This window comes from Macaca nemestrina, chromosome 6 (assembly GCF_043159975.1).
Source record: "Macaca nemestrina isolate mMacNem1 chromosome 6, mMacNem.hap1, whole genome shotgun sequence".
NCBI classification, from domain to species: Eukaryota; Metazoa; Chordata; class Mammalia; order Primates; family Cercopithecidae; genus Macaca; species Macaca nemestrina.
Window position 1 is genome coordinate 106,829,857 of NC_092130.1, and position 17,993 is coordinate 106,847,849.

Below are 17,993 nucleotides of genomic sequence, written 5' to 3' on the forward strand. Positions count from 1 at the left end.
CTGTGCACTGATAACTCCAGGAACTCAAACTACTGCCAAGAATTTCCTACTGAGTATCAGACTCATGGACCCATCTGCCCACTTGACATCCCCATGTGATAATAGGCCTCAAAACAAACACGTGCACACCTGAATTTGTGATCTTTCCCCTCAACACTCTACTCTTCCTTCGATGAATAGACCCTACCCCCGCATCCCCTATAAACATCCTCGGAGTTACCTGGACTCCTTATTAGTACTGTCATTCTTTCCTACTTAGCACCCATTCACCTTTGTACTGGGAATAGCTCTTCAAATTTCCTTTCCTGCTCACAGTGTATTTCCTCCAGGTGAGATTAATCCTACCCTTTAAGCTCCATGGGTAAACATGTTACCCAGGACTAGCAAATAAGGCTCAATTCTAGGAAGTTTTCTAAAAATATTGAGAAGTTGCCTTCTTCTGGAGTTGCTAACCTCTGAGGATGTGAACCTAGAGCTGCCGGCAGCTATTTTGCCACCAGAAGGAGAGCTTTCCAGAGAGAGTGAAGCCATCACACCAGATAAAGAATTGGAGAGAGAGCTACTCTTGAAGACATCATCTGAACTCCTGGATCCAGCCACATATGAAGTATCTGATCTACCCCCAGGACTTTTCCTTCCCTTGAATCAATAAATTTTCATTTAGGCTTCAGCCAGTTTGAATGGGGTTGCCACAGGTACAGAGACAGTGCTGACAGATATATCATCCTTAGCTCCTCTCCTTCCTTTACCTCTCCCTAATTTCTCCTTGTCCAATCAGTCCCCAAGTCTTTTTGGTTCCACTTGCCGATTCACTAAATATCTCTGAAATCATTCCTCTTCAATCCATTCCAGCCATTACTTTAGGCCAAGCTATCATCTCTTACCTGCGCAACCACAGTGGCCTTCTAACTGGTAATTCGTACCCAGTCCCATCCCTTTCATGTCCTCTGATATGGTTTGGCTGTGACCCCTTCCAGATCTCATCTTGAATTCCCATATGTTGTGGGAGGGACCCGGTGGGAGGTAATTGAATCATGGGGGCAGGTTTGTCCCCTGCTGTTCTCGTGATGATGAATAAGTCTCATGAGATCTGATGGTTTTAAACAGAGGGGTTCCACTGCACAAACTCTGTCTCTTTGCCTGCTGCCATCCATGTGAGCCATGACTTGCTCCTCTTTGCCTTCCACCACGATTGTAAGGCTTCCCCACCCACATGGAACTGTGAGTCGAATTAAAACTCTTTCTTTTGGAAATTACCCAGTCTCTGTTATGTCTTTATCAGCAGTGTGAAAATGAACTAATACATACTCTTTACACAATAGTCAGCCTGATCTTAGTAAAATACAAATCTCAAAGTTCTTCATTGTTCCTCCTTGCCCACATAATCAAGTCCAAAATTGTTCACATGGCCTGTAAGTTCTGAATGAGCTGCCCCATGCCTTCCTTCCCAGCTTTATCTCATTCCATTTTTCCCCTAATCCCCTTTATCCCAGCCATGCTAGAAACTACTCCTAAACCTCAGCACCTTGGCAAATGCTGGTCCCACTGCTTGAAACAGTCTTCTTCCTCTCTTCTTAACCAATTCCAATTTCAATGCCATTTCTCTGGAAAAGGCTGCCATAATATATCAAACAAGGCCCCTTTCTTTCCTGAGACACCTCTCACACCTGGACCCCTTATACTCTATTCTTTGCCTTTTCAGCATTTGTCGTTGTCATCACCTAATTAAGCATTTAATGATTTACTGAAGGTCAGATTCCCTCCCTAGACTATAAACTCCCTGAGGACAGGGACCATGGCTGTTTTGTTCACCACTATAGCTGATCATGGGGCCTGACATAATTGACTGATTTTCCTTTGTTCTGGACTGGAGGGACAGGCAGAGGGGAAACTTAAAGAAAAATAGAGATGTTTTCCAGGCTTTTGAGCAGGTTTACAGATTTCATTTTAGATGAAAAGCTTTACATTTCAGCAGTTGACCATCTGTTATACCATTAAGGCAGTATCTCTTGCAGGTGAAGATACAGCAAAAAGTTGGGCAATTTAAAAAATAAATCTGGTTTATGTAAAGAACAAGATCTGAAAGAGAAAAAAAAAAAAAACCAAAAGAAAGCTTCCCTGTTTTCTTCAACAAGGAGTTTCATGAAAAAAATAATAAAAGGAGAAAAGAAGCCATGCTAGCTTAAAGAGCTTTAAGGGACATAATACTAGATGCAATGCAGGGCCCTAGGTTTGAGTTTGGTTTGGACAAACCAACTGGAAAGGACATTTTTGGGGACGAGCAGGAGGAATTTGAATACAGACTGGGTTTTAGATAAGATGAAAATTTATTGGCAAGGAAAGATGGAGATCATTAACTAAAAAAAGCAGGTTACAAACAGCATGTACAACATGATCTCATTTTGGTAAAAATATGTATATGTATATTTATACATGCATAGAAAAAGCTTTAAGGATATACACACAGGTGTTAACAGTGGTAATCTATGGGTGGTAGGAATATGGTGCATCATTTTCTTATTTTTCTTTATCTCAATTTATAACTTTCGACAAGGCACAAATGCTGCTTTTGTAATAATAAAAATTAAAACATGAATTTATTTTAGAAAATTTTAAAGTAGGCTTAAGCAGACCCAGATTTTCATTGAAAGCTGTCCAGGACATTTTTTCTGTGTCCTCCACCTTAGAAATGAAGAGTGTGTCCCAACTTCTGAGTAGGTCTCCGCATGAAGGATTAAAAATTTTCGCAGTCCTTGAACTAAAAGTGAATCAATCAGATATTGAGCATGCATACATTTTCCACTGGCAATGTCAGTAAAGGACCTTCCCATCAGTAGCAGGAAAGGTTGCAAGAAAGCAGCCCTTACAGGAGGTGCTCACATAATTACCAGGCAACTTCTACGCAGTCATTTCCCACTCTAGTGGAAAAATCAGCAGTTCATCAACTGTTAAGGCTAGTAAGTATGTAGAAAATTTACAGAATGCTGAGTTCCAATGTTATCTGTGAAGTGAAGGCAAGAGAGTTTTGAAGAAAACCGTAAAAGGCTAGAAAGGTCACTACTGGACACTATTAAGCTGAAGATCAAGGATTTGTAACCAAGCCCCAGCCTTATCCCAAAGGAATTGGAAAAGTTCCCAGGCATGGTGGTCCTCATATTCTTTAACTGTAAAATTAGGTCTAGATAAAGTCTAACATTTTTATTTGCTTCACAGCATGGTTCATTACATAACGAGATATTGTGTTGCACACTAAGTCACAACACTAAATACATCAAGAGAATTTTGCTAATATCCTCTTCCTGGATTCTTACCCGGTGGAGGAAGTTGCCTGTAGAGGGCACTAGTCAGTTAATAACGTCTGAATCAGTTTGACTAAAAAGCAAGAAGGGACCTTAGGGATCATGTAGTGGATCCCTCTCTTACAGAGAAGAAACTGAACCCCAGTGAGATTAGGGGACTTGCTCAAAAATCACACGGTTGGCATTTTCACAGAGCTGAGAAGGAAAAAAAAACCTCTGGTTTATGTTAAAAAACAAAAACAAAATCCAAAAGCCTTACAAAGGCCTAGAAGTTGAATTGCGTTTAGTTGTTCTTTTAATGAATCACCCACCACTAAAAATAATAAAAAGATTACCATCACCATAAAAAAGGAGGCCATCCTAGGAAACCTACTCTTCAAGACACTAGGAGACGATTAATTCCAGTGTCACTCCCAGCCACAGGATTATTCAGTGAAATTCCCTTGGCCCATAACCATTTTGTTGATAACTTTTGCTGTCTAAACATCCCTTTGCCAAATTTACACAGCACTCAAGTTGCACTGGGGGACAGGATGGTATATAAGAGAGGCGACGGACTTGTTTTTCTTCCTCGCAGTCCCATCAATAGCAGTTAAGTGTCAACTAATGGATTGGATCTACTTCATTCACTGGTTAAAATTAGGCAATCAACTGGACTGGCAATGTGGCTCCCTGAGGCTGGTGTCTGGTTGTTTCAGTCACCTTACGATCAGATTAGATCTATCCACCTTGCAAGATTGCCCCTTCCTTGCCAACATACTAGAAACCAGTTTATCTGTTCAAATACTACACATGGACCCAAGCTCTGTAAAACCATGACTAGGATGTTTGATGCGTTATCTTTGGGTTTTTCTGTTTGTTGTTGTTTTGAGAAATAGACATGTAGGTGGTAACATGATGGAGTAGAACCGTCAACTTTGGAGTCCACTAGACAAGGCTTAAATTCTGACTCCACTCGTGTGTCAGCTGGGTCTCCTCACTACATTACTTGACTCTGAGTATCAGATTTCTCATCACAGTATTTGCCTCACAGACTGAGGATTAAAGCAGAAAGTTCATATGAAGTGCCTAGATCAGCACCTGGCACTGTATAAGTGAGTCTCCCACTTGAAGAATATGGCCGGTTTTCAGAATTAGGTGAGAGTAAGCAGTAGAATTCCACCATAATGAATTCAAGGTCATGGCTATTAAAGGAAGGTATTGTCTTTAAAACATCCCATGAAAAATAGCTTAGATAAACTTTCTGGTAGATAAGCTTCAGAAAAGTAGTTTTTAACCTACTCCAAGCTAGTGCCATGGTGTTCTCATTGTTCCTCTACTTTTATAAGCAGTGACATTACTAAATTACAGCCTAAATTCCCCGATGCATTTTAGTGGTGATCCAAGAGCATGCTCAGTTAAGAATATGGGTGAAGGATTTAGGAGAGTTAGCCACCTCTCCGTACACACAATATTTCTAGGGTGCACAGAGAACACTTCTGCTTCCTTTTAAACCCAGTATTTGCTTATAGTTTTCAGAAAGGATGAGGTGGTCCCAAAAGGTATGTGGGTCTGAGCACAGAAGCACCATTGTGATGGCATTTTTTCCTAGTTTTACACAGTTGATTTACACCCACTGAGTGCATAGTATGTCTAGGGCACTGGTCATGTATTATTTCATTCAAACTCTACCACAACTTGATGAAGGAGTCACTATTATCAACTTCCATATATTGATGGAGAGGCTGAGGTTTGGAGAAAGTATGTTGCTTGCCCAGGCCATGCAGGAGTCAGTGTGGTGAAGTCAGGATGGAGCCTGGTGGCACATCTGAGACCCTCCTCCTTCCTGCTGCCTCTTTAGTCTTTTTTTTTTTTTTTTGTATTTTATTGGCTTTTCTGAATGTGGTAATAATGGGCAAAAGGGCAGGGGCAAAAAAAAAATCAAGGAATTAAGGAATTCACTGAGATCTAAAACTTATTTATATCCACACAGTCTATGTTAACATGGCTTCACTATTCCAGGATCTTCATCAGCATAACTTTACTGTTCCAGAAGACTCTTCCTCAGGAAGATAACAGTTACAAATAACTGTATTGTTCATTCCAGGAATTTCCCCAAAGACGCATCAACTCATCAATAGAAAGCATCAAAGGAAAGTTTTAAAATTTGAGCTTTTCTGAGTCTTTGCTCTCAAAATCTTCACCTTGTATTGCTTGCCAATTCTAAGTGATTAGATTATGGTCCTCACCTGACCCTAGCCAGACCTCCCTGGCTCCCACGCTAAAAGATACACATTGGAAAAAATCCAGACTTCACAATCTCAAAAATATTCCCAACTTTGCTACATCCCCTACCTGCACCCCGAGACTCTACTGGGATTCTTTGTAAACAGTGTTCTCCATTACCTTCAAGCCTTCAGTTCTCAACTGAAGGGGATGATTTTGCCTCCCAGGGGATATTTGGCCATGTCTGGTAACATTTCTTGTTGTCACGACTGGGGCTGCTCCTGGCATCTGGAAGGTAGAAGTCAGGAATGCTACTAAACATCCTATAATGCACAGAACAGCCTTCTCCCCCAATAAAGACCATCCAGAATCAACAGATTATTTTAATAGTATTTTGGAGAGCCACTAATTAGCAATATCTCAGTTAGTGCTATGAAGAAGCTTCCCAAATTCTGAACGCTTCTGGTTATGTTTTTACTCTCTTGATTGCCAGTGTTCTTGCAGGTTCATGAGCCCCAAATCCATGAAGCCCATCCTTAAGAAATTTCATTCCCAGAGGCTAGACTGCAGACATTTACCTACCCTTCTTATTATGGGGTTTTCCATCTCCTAAGAGAAGATCACTTGGTGGCTCAGTTATTTTTTTTAAGACAGGGTCTTGCTCTGTTGCCCATGCTGGAATGCGTGGTGCAATCATGGCTCACTGCAGCTTTGACCTCCTGGCTGTCAGGTGATCTTCCCACCTCAGCCTCCCAAGTAGCTGGGATTGCAGATGTGAGCCACTGCACCCAGCCAAGTTATCTTTAGTTTCTACATTTTGTATTGTGTATCAGCTGTTTGAAATGATGAACCTGGGTCCGCAATTTTTCTAGAAGGTACTCTTAACTATCTTAATAATGGCAGCGTTCCTGAAGTTGTGAAGATGACTTTACTGAACAAGAAGCATGTTTTCCTTACAGACAAACAGCACTAATTCATATTACTTATAAAAGATACTACCTCTTGAAATTAGCACTTTGAATTCCACCTTTTCATCTAGATATTTCCACTGGTAACAGAATTTCCCTGGAAGTCAGTGTTTGCAGTTATAAGATCAATTTGTGACCCAAAAATATAAGTGGTCTACCTTTTATCCTGTTTGTGATGAGTGAAAGGCAAAAGTAAACAGAAAAAAGAAACCTGATATGACTTCACTCTTGAAATATTGTGCAATGATTTTCTGAAGGTAAGTAGCAGGCTTTGTATCTTGAGAACCTAACGAAGTTAAACAGCAGTTCTGACTCTGGGCACAGAAGTCACAGCTTACAGTGCTGGAAGGAGGCCCAGGATGATGTCATCCTGGTCAGAGACCTTACCCGTAACCCCACAGGGCATTTGTATTATGCAGTGATGTCTCTGTCACCAGGAACTTCACTGAGCCTTCCCGAAGCTCTCAAGCATGTCATAGAAATATTGTCTATCTCAAACTTTGCCCTAGAAAGGAACCAGGAAGTTTTCCTTTTTAAAAGTTCTTGGGATGCTACATGTCTTGAGTCATGTGGAGATTCATTCAGATCCCCGGAGTTGGTATAAAGATTTTTAAAGTGAGAACATTCGAGCTAAAGAAGATATGGAAAGAAGTCTTATCTCAACTGCACTTACCTGACTAAGACAGGGCCTCCAGAAAATACTGCTGCCGTTAACCCCCATCTGAGGGAGTTTCCTGGAATTTAGCTGCCAGGGAGACAGAGTGTCCATTGGTATTAGCATCAAAGACCTCAACAGAACTTTCCATGCCTTCTCATTAAAGCCCTAACCCCTTTCCCCTTGTTCAATTTTGTATATGAACCCTTTAATCTCAGGCTATTGAGTGAGTTATTATCTCTGAGAACTCCTGTATATGTGTAAATCGCCTGTCTTTTCTCCTGCTAATCTGTCTATTGTCAGTTAATTCATGGGTCTTCAACCACTGGAACTAAATTGGATAAGGAAAAGTTTTCTCCCCACAGTTTTGGTGACAAAGATGGGATGGCTGTGACTCTCTGCTCCTCCAGAAACTACAGCTAAGATTTCAGGATCTCTGACTATGCCGACAAAGATAAATTTCTTAGCAGCCAGGTTCCCAGATCTCTGCTCAGAATGCCGTAAGGTGAGGGTGGTAAGAGCATCTTTTTGTCTTTTCTTTCCGAGATTTAGATTTGCGGGAGAAAACACTCAGAACTTATTCTTACTGTATTGTGACTTGGTCTGAATACCTTTTAAAATGGATCTTTTCCTTCCCAGGGATAGCTACTGTGTCCTTTCTGTCTCATTTTGTGTCCTGATAGTTTGGCTTGGATTCAGTCAGAGTGCTCACTCTCTGGCTTTCCACATGCTGTGGGGTGCGGATTGTCTGGTCTTTGCTCAGAAACAGCCAATTTCAGGTTGGGACTCAAGCATTTGTAGTTGGCTGGAGAGAAATTTGGGTATCCTGGGCATCCCATTTTCAGCTGGCATTGTGCTGACTGTTGCCAATGCTAAGGGTGTTTGTCTAAGTGTAAATAAAGGGTCTCGGCCCATAAAAGCCCTTATTTTCTTTTTCCTGTTGTCTTGCTAGTGGACAGAAGTCCCATCTCAGTATTCCTGCCCAGAGTCATGGATTCACAGGTTCATGATCAAAGTCATATCATTTTTTATAGGCAATTGGAGACAGGAGTTTTCACAAGTATCATTCTTACTGCCTATAGCAATGATGGTCTTTGCTTTCTTTCTCTTTGGCTGTCTTTGGAGATGATTTTGGATCATGGGAGCTGCATCTTCTACACTCTCTTTGGCTGTCTTTGGAGATGATTTTGGAGCATGGGAGCTGCATCTTCTGTACCCCGTATGGGAGTGTTTCCTGTGCCCACGATTAAGCCATAAAATAGGTTTATTCATTATGAGTCACATTTTGGAAAACGTATACCTTTGGAGATAGTAAATCATCAATGGCCAGACAGCAGATCCTTTGATTTGGAACAACTTTTAAGTTTGAGAGGATTTTCAGAAAGCTCTCATTCTAAACAAATATCCTGTTACCAATATGGGAGTATCAGAATGAAAGGACATTAAAAAAAAAAAGTGTCACAGCTAGCCTGAAAGACTCCCTTAACAAAACTAAAGAACAGAAATCAGATCTAGAACAAAACTTGAAACTCACACTCACCATAAACTCTCCCCCTCCCCTGCACCATCACCTTCCTCCTGCAAATGGCCCAGTTGGAAGCTGATATTCAGGGCCTGAGAGGAGCTATTAAAGATGTTTTCCCTTCGGTCTTCCCTCCCACTCTGAAAGTTAATTGGGCTAAAGTGGAGCAATGTACTCAGAGGAAAGGAATACATTCTAAAGTCTTTGTTGAATGACTTATAAAAAACATTCCAAAGACACATAGCTCTAAATCCAGAGTCCTGGATCATTGAAAATCTTTTGATTTCCACCTTAGTTGGAAATCTTATCTCTAATATAAAGAAACAAATTAAAAATACTGTAGTTGGATAGGCAGGCCAATTCCTTTATGCTATTATTGAGGCTATTTGCTATGGTATGAATGTTTGTTCCTTCCAAAACTCATGTTGAAATGTAATTGCCATTGTAACAGTATTAAGAGTTAGGACCCTTAAGAGATGATTAAGCCATCATGGGTGGTATTGGTTCCTGTATAAAAGCATGAGTATGACCCCCTCTTGTCCTCTCTCTTGCTTTTCCACCTTCCACCATGGGATAATGCAGCAAGAAGGTCCTTGTCAGATGCCAGCAGCATGATGTTGGACTTCTCAGCCTCCAGAAATGTGTGACAATACATTTCTGACCACCTTTGCAAAATTATAACAGTGAGAAAATTGTGACAGTGAAAGAGATCAGACCTAACTGATTCCATCTTGCCTTTAACCTCCAAATTGCCCTTGTTCATTCCTGGGCATAGACCAAGCTAACTATAGGAGGAATTTAGTTTATAGGTTAACTTTGAAACATAGATGATAACAGCTCTTTCCTGAAGCAAATCTTCTTGTCTGGGGACCAGACCACCTTCTTAAAACTAACAAATTTGCCACAAGATTCAAAATTATGGTTCAGGATAGGATGCAGCCAAGATTCCTAACCTCCCCAGTTGCTCTTATGGATAAGAGAACTATTGTAAAACCTAAGATTAGTGTTCCAGATATCTTTCAGACCCTGCATTCTGATGGACCAGCTGGTGCCACCCAGACTGGTGATCTGGTTCAACCAGTTTTGCGATCCCATCCAGAAACAGAAGACAGCAAGAAGAACCCACTTGGATCCCCCTGTGATTTCATCTCTGACCCAACCAATCAGCACTCCCCACTCCCTAGCCCCTTACCCTTCAAATAATCCTTAAAAAACTCTAGTCTCTGAATTTGCAGGGAGATTGATTGGGGTAATAAAACTTGGGTTTCCCATTTAGTTAGCTCTGTGTGCATTAAACCCTTTTTCCTTTGCAATTCCGCTGTCTTGATAAATCATCTCTATCTCAGCAGCAGGTAGGAAGAACCCACTGGGCAGTTACAGTCTCGGATATTCTGTTATAGCAACACAAAATATACTAACACACTGTCCCCTAATTCTTTGAAGAATTAAAAATACTGCGCTCACCTTACTAATTAAGTCTTTACAAAGACAGTAATAGGACTCTAAGGATAACCCAAAGCCCACCTGTATTTCTTTTCAATCCCAAAGCCTCTCCTATTTATCTCAAGATGCTTGCTGATACTTTAAAGAAGTCAGGACATTAGAAAAGGAAAGCATTATCAAATGAGAAGATATACTTAACCTTCCCTATGTTATATTTGTATGGGTAAATGCTATGAATGTAAGTACTTCAGAAAGTATATGAGTTAAAACCCTCATTGTCAATATGTCCTAACATAATGTTAGTAGTCATAATTCCCATTATTATCTTAAATGTTTTATGTCATCAGAACAACCACATATCCTTGTCAATTGCATTATTTTTATAACAAACTCTCATCAAATTTTTAGCCATTGCCATTTTAAGTCTTTTTTCATTCACAGGGAGTTATTGTTTTATTCTGATGCTTTCTTGAAAGCTCTTACAATCAACTGTAAGGTAGAATGCATCATTTTAAGAAAAAGGAACATTTCAGAGACCCATGGAAATGACTGGTTATCCAAGGTGAAGGATTCTGATGGCTCTGCATAAATGACTTTGAGATCATACCACTGAACTGAGTAAGAATTTCCAGAATTCTAGTGGAGAGGCTGATGGGCTCATAAAACTGCTAACCCAAGATTGAGCAGAACAAAAATAAATTACCTGGGACTGAATGAACTGATGAAGATTGATTATAATTTTTATGGGTTTTATTTTTGTTTGGAACATTGCTGGTTCTTTAATATTCCATTTTCTGAATATAAGGAATTCCTTTCTCTTTTCTCTTAACCTATTTATAATGAACAACGATTTAGTAGATTATATCTTATAAACAAGAATGAAAGATTTATATTTTTCTCCCTACCTAATCCCTATAGAATTCAGAAACTCATATTGAATATTCTTACTTTTATGGCAATACAGTTTTTTGCATAAGTTCCATAAGTACCTATTCTCCTTGTAACAGGACATAATTGAGGAAATTAGTTATATCACCAAGGCTTTAACTGAAATGTCATATTTGAGAATGATGTGCATATAAACAGACATGACCAGGCAGTTTTAAGGAAGTAAGGTTGACTTTATGGAGCCAGTGTTCACAAAGCTCTCTTAGCAAAACTGGCCTTGTACTTGGCTTACAGTGTCCTCAGCCTCACAAATGAGTAATGAAGATCACTTCCTGGCAGGCCCAGGAGCTTTAGAATGCTTTGGATACCTCAACAGGAGAGGATTTCACCCAAATCTATAGGTACCGCAGATAAAGTTCTGATGGCAAGTTCTTGGCTTGGCCTCCTAGCCAAGAAAGGCTTTTAAAAGTTCAATCTGAGATTCCTTATAAAAGTTCCAACAAAGCAAACTTCTAAAGGCCTGTGTGGCCAGTTACCGTTCTTGCTTCATTTATTAAATGATCAGGACATATTTAATGAGGCTAGGCTTATTTTGTAAATAAGAGGAATCTTACTTTATCTTTTCTAAAAATGGAGGTGATTGTGGAGAGAAATTTTATGTTTCAATGGAAAATTATAACACCCCTTGTGAGTTAGCAGATTCTAGTTCTGTTCATTGTCTTTGAGCTATTTTTCGTCTCTTCTAAACTAGATTCTATCATCTTGCACATTTTGTCAGTAATTAACACTTTCATTTTTCCCCCACTCTCCTGACTTGTTGTCACTAAGAACTAGCACTGGCCATTTCTTGAAGCTCTGGGTGCTGAAGCTGGACAACTTGATAGACCTCAAAAGATTGATCACCACCACAACAATGTGGGATACCCAGAAAGTTTACCAGAACATGTGCATCTTCCATGCCCTGATCCAGCAAATAACCATTATTATGACATTCCCACTACCATCTTTACTAAAGAGGCTTCAGACTCAACATCTAGAAACCTTCTTGACGGGACTGGCTGCCTTCTATACTCAGAAATTGGTTCTACTCGGTTCCAACCTTTAATCTTTGTTTTTCTGTCCCTTTGCTGATCTCTTTCCTCACAATTTCTAACATAAATCACTCTCTACAGCAATAAAACTTGCTTTGTTTCTCTTTTTTGGTGAAATGTCCAGAATAGTTTCAGATGAAGGACATGTGGGGACCCACTTGGACCCCTAGACATGATATAAAGATAATTTTTAAATGAAAATGTTGGATTTAAAGAAGATTCAGAAAGAAATCTTATCTGAAATTATCTTATCTGATAAAGTTAGAGTCTTCAGAAAATACAACTGCCATGGAAATAGACGGCCCATTTCCACTAGCATAAAAAAAAAGTCCAATAGAATCTTCCATACTTTCCCTAACCACTCTCCCTCCTTCTTGGTTAAGTTTGGCATATAACCTTTTTCCTCTGGTTAATGAGTGAGTTACTTATTACTGAGTATTCCTGCCTGTAAGTATAAATAAATCATGTCTTCTCCCCTCTTTTTTTTTTTTTTTTTTTTTTTGAGGCAGAGTTTCACTCTTGTCACCCAGGCTGTAGTGCAATGGTGCAATCTTTGCTCACTGCAACCTCCGCCTCCTGGGTTCAAGCTATTCTCCTGCCTCAGCCTCCCAAGAGGCTGGGATTACAGGTGTGTGCCACCACTCCCAGCTAATTTTTTTTTTTTTAATTTTTTGTAGAGATGGGGTTTCACCATGTTGGCCAGGCTGGTCTCGATCTCCTGACCTCAGGTGATCCACCTGCCTCAGCCTCCCAAAGTACTGGGATTACAGCTGTAAGCCACTGTGCCCAGCCATCTTTTCTCCTCTTAATCTGTCCATTGTCTCTTAATTTGTGAACCCCCAACCACTGGATTCAAATTGCAAGAAGAAAAATTTTCCCCAAATAGTTTCCTCTCTGCTTACTGTCAGCAGCATTCACTGTCGTGACTACAAAATTATCCATTCCTGTATGTGTGTGTGCACATGCGCATGTGTGTATTTACAGAGACCTGGCAACCCAGTAGGTTGTGACTGAATGCCTTTAGGAATTTCCTTGGGGAATCAAAGCTTATTAAAGTGGAAACACTTCCCAGAAGATCAGAAATCTATCTTCAAACCAAGCTTGTTCCCCTGCTTATTGCATCATCAGACCAGGCAGCTTAAAATAAATAATCTATTCAAAGCGAACCAATTACAAAACTCACCTTTCAACTCCTAGTTTTGGGAAATGGACTGGAAGGACTCCTTCAATGGTAACTTGACCATGCTGTCTCCCTGATGACATCGTCTTGGAATGCTGGTAAACCTCTTTTAGTATACACTTTAGGGAGAAGACAGTTGCCTAAATTAATGACAATCCTTGACAGTTGTGAACTTTGGTGTCTGGTGGACTGGAATCCTCTCCTAACTCAGTCACTTTTTAGTTTTGTAATCTTGAGCAATCCTTTAGCCTTTCTGAGGCTGCCTCAGTTGTCAAGGTGGGAGAAATAACATTTAACTTGAAAGATTTAGGAGGAGCATAAGATGAGATCAATGTATGCACTAGTTCTTTTCTTTCTGGCTTCTCTTTAAAGTGCTTTTGAAATTATTTGGGCCACAAAATTATTAATAATACTTTATAGGCAGCAAATGACACAGCTGTTCCCCCATTATAACACACACCATCCTCCAGTTACTTGATATTCTTCACCTATTTTTCCTGCTTCCCTTATTCTGGAAAAAAGATTGTACACACTTTATGTTGACAGAAAACAGTTTCTCCTATGAAAGCCAAATAAAAAAGAAAAGTAGAATGTAATGTTTATTTCTGGCCAATTTCTAGATTTTAAAAGCCTTACCTCTTTGATTTCATGAAGGTTTTCTAGTGTTCCCTTTAGCTTGTATCTGATACGGAGTCTGGATCCCTTTCTCTGTCTTTTTCTTGCATGTCTAAATCTCATTATAGCTGGCTCTACCACCATGACCTGAGCCACCCTGAGTCTGGACTGACTGCATCGGGCAGTAAACAGGCCAAGATCTTTCTGGTCAGAGCTTGGCAGCACGAAATGAGGAAGATGCCAACATTGTTGCCAAATGGATGGCTCATATTTTCCATCTTTGTCTTTGTGGATGCCAGTCATGTGTTCCCTGTGGTGCCCAAATTGTGCAACAGACTCTGGAGGCTCTGCGCCAGCACAAGGGTCTAGGATGGGGTTAGGCCTTCCTGATGGGCATAGGCCTGGATTGAGCCAGTGGATATATGTTGAGCCTGAATAATCAGCTATGGTGGGCTCGACAATGTCTTGGTTGGGTATATGAAATCAGAAGCGAAGGCTGAGAGCGGCCCTATGAAAGGCAGGATGGATGGGTCAGAAGGGGGAACTTGGGTTGGTGCTGATTGTAGAGGTGAGTATGGCCACCAGGCTAGGCTCAGAAGGAGAGAAGTTGAGGAGTCAGGTGAGGCCACAGCTTGGATATAGCTAAAGACAATAACTAAGATCATTCCAGATGCTTCCCAAGGGAGATGTGGTACTGATGGAGGCTTCCATTCACTGAAGCATGGCTTACAGTTTCTCTCAGCAGCTCCACTATGGGGAAATCAATCTACCTGTTTTCTCTACGACCTGGTATGCGGTGGGCCAGGGCAAGAAAAGAGGGATACTGGTTCCATTGGAACAAAAGCTGAGTATTCTTTGGATCAGGGCCACTGAGTCTGGGTAAACAGTGCTGTCTCCTGAGCTGAACTCTGAGGAAAATCTAGATTTCTGTTCATTCACAGGGCTTGGAGAAAGGTCCCTGCCATGCGATATCTAATCAGAATGTCAATATGAGAAAATTAGTGATTTAGGGAAAGTGTTCTTCAATTTACATCTGTATCCATGTGAGAAGGAAAGAGGAAGAGGAAGAGGAAGAAGAAGAGGAGGAGGAAGAGGAGGAAGAATCACTGTCCTAGAGTATATCAACAATTGTAAAACCCCTCTGAGGTCCCTAAATCAATTTATTAGCCCCTGATCTGGAGCTTCTCTTGACCTGTAGTTGGCCCCTCAACCTGGTTTGTGACTTACAGAACCCTAGGGATGGCATATAGTGGGCTAGTGGGAGGAGAGCAGGTGAATGATGGGGAGGCACTACCATGAGATCTTCAGCCTCCTGTTGAAGGGGTACATGTCTTTCAGGACCCCCACATCTTCCAGAACTCTTTCCAGAACTTATTCTGAAACTCTTGTGAGTCCTCTAGGCATCCCTAGGAAGGACGTTTCTGGTCTAGGTAGCAGGTGAGATCCTCCCTTTGCTGGAGAGATATGAAGTCAGGAATCTTCTATGACCTCTTTGGTAGTAATGTCCACACAGAGAGTAAAACGAGGTTGTTGGATTGCAGGAGTCAGGGCTTGGATGTCCTGGAAGAGTGCCATATCTTTCCTTAGAGCTGCTTTTTCTTCTGATTCTGAGGTGGCCATCACTGGCCCCAGACTCTGTGGCTCAGCCATGTCCCAACAAAGTGTCATTCTAGAAGGAGAGGCAGCCTTCCTGAATGACTACATTCTAGTTCCTGAAGGCTGCCAAGCCCCCTGGACTTTTTCTTGATTAACTTTCCTGAGACTTCAGGACACATTATATGTACTAAGTACATAAATTAAAAGTCTGCATGTAATAGTCTTTTACTGGGCAAGTAAGTCTTAGTCCCAATGTGGAAAAATATTGCCCTACAGTACATCTGAAAAAAAACCACAAGCAAACCTGAGGCAAAAACAAACAAACACCCTTGGCTTCTTCAATCTTTGGCTATACACAAGAGACCTTGCAATTCTCAGCAGAAATGTCTTGTGCACATCAAAGCAAGATATAGGTGCTTAAAGCTTGTCATGGATACTGGAATACCTTCTGAATGTGAGGTTACGTGCAATGTAGGGTGAGGGGAAATGTATAATATCTCTGGCCCAGGTGAAAATGACCTCATCTATCTGTATCATCTCCACTCACAAAGTGCTTCTTAGATTGAATTATCCGGGTGATTGCTTTATCTCTCCACCATGCATTCCATGTATAAAATTATCTTAACATTAAACACTGTGCTATTCTTAAAAATGGAACCCAAGCTCTTATAGCATTTTACAAATCTATAGTTCAATTTGTACTTCCTAGAATTTTTTTTTATAAGGTCGCTTTTAAAAAAATTCTCAGAGTGTTGATTTGTGAGGCTGAGCTCCCTCAGGAATAGACTGACCTCCAGCAACTGCTCATTCCACCCCTAGTAGGAGCTTGAATAATGACTGAGTGACAAAGTGTCCCATTCAGTTATTATTCAACTATATTAAATTGCTAAAGTTGGTAATTGGAGCATATCTTATTACAAAGGCAAAAGTTCAACATTTTTCCCCAGGCACAATAGGCTTGCACATTTGAAAACTTCTGGTCTGGTAAGGAATAAGATGTCAGGGCATGGAGTATGCAACAAATTAAACAGGGGAAAATATATTAACCAAACCCAGGCACAATTACAAAGCATTACTTTGAAGATATTTACCAATCTCAAGCTCTTATAATAGGGATGATGGGAGAGATAAAGTAGAAGGGGATCTTGAAAATAAATCAGTATTCCCAAGCTCTAGGAGGCTGACACAATTGAAAAACTGTCATTTAAAATATACTAGGGGCTAATAGTAGAAGGTAAATACAGGTTGTTTACAACATACTGTTTATCCACATTGGTTGGTGCTCATGCTATATCAATTATTGAATATTTTGAAACCTGATTTTATTAAAACTCATTTGGATCCATAGTTACAGGCTATGTATTGGAACTATCATTTGGGGTCTGACTGAGATGTCCAATTATTTCTAAAATGGTACTGTACAGAAAGGAGCAGTTTTACTGAGATAATAGGAGCTTTGGGTACCTGCATGAATATGGTCATACCAAGTTACTGCTTCAAAGAACAAGAAGTGAATACTGTGAGAACTGCAGAGACCACAGCCTATAGTGGTATTCTCCAAATGGGTCTGATCAGAAGACTCATCTGGGGGTAGTTGTTTAATAACTTAGATTCCCAGGTACCTTCTCTGGAGGTTATGATTACTAGGTCTGTCTAGGGTAGGCCTAGGAATCGGTATTTTTGACAGTAGTCCCAGTGATTCTTTTGGTAAGAGAAATTTGGGAAATAACTATTGACATTCATAATACTACCATTCATTCATTATTTTAATTATTTCACAATTTCTATGGTATTTTTCAAAGTATGAGCCTGGATTTCCCACATAAAATCACCTGGGCTGTTTGACTAAAGTTCTGGGCTGGAGCCCCATTCCAAACCTACCAGATAGATCTCCAGAGATAAGATCCAGAAATCTGCACTGCAAATGAGCATCCCTAGTGGTTCTTAGGTAATAAAGTTTGGGAACACTTGGAGTGTGTGTCAAGCACATCTGTGTTTCTTCGAGCTGCCCATTCTCATTCAATAGGCAACAAACACTTCATTTAAACACCTAAGGCACGAATCAGTGAATGACTTGCGTAGAGGTGATGTAAAGTGTGAAGGGAGAGTGGCAGCTCTTCCTGCTTTCAACCAGCCATCCACAGGCTTGTGAAAGCAAGAAGGGAGGCTACCCTGCAGACAGAGCAGCCAGGTTTTGGGGCCCATGAGAGAGGCAAGTGAGGCCCAAGTCCTTTGAGCCTCTGGAGTCTGTGGATGTGGCCAACCAACACCTGGCTGGAAATAGTCATGCAAAAGCCCCACGACCTCAGGGTCAAGGGCTAGGGCACTGGTGAGAGCTCTCACTCGGAATTTCCTGCTAGAGCACTAGACCTGCAGCACATAAATGTACTTTTCTTCTTTCTTCTCGCATTTCCTTAGTTTTGTTTGTGGAACGGTAATGGAGGCTTCCCAGGCATTGTTTCATTCTGACACCATAATAAGGTCTGTTCCCTATTCAGGTTCAGAAGCGTATGGAGTGTTCATTGTTCCTG

At 40.7% G+C, this 17,993-nt stretch overlaps 1 long non-coding RNA gene across 1 annotated transcript; it reads right to left on the bottom strand.

The window, feature by feature from the left end:
* Window positions 1–2,339: 2,339 nt before the first annotated feature.
* LOC105475204 (uncharacterized) lies at window positions 2,340–14,024 on the bottom strand. Its single transcript, XR_011624948.1, has 5 exons — window positions 13,888–14,024; window positions 13,255–13,370; window positions 7,146–7,217; window positions 5,685–5,792; window positions 2,340–3,001 (listed from the first exon to the last, which is right to left on the bottom strand). It is a non-coding gene; the product is annotated as an uncharacterized lncRNA (long non-coding RNA).
* Between the last annotated feature and the right edge of the window lie 3,969 nt (window positions 14,025–17,993).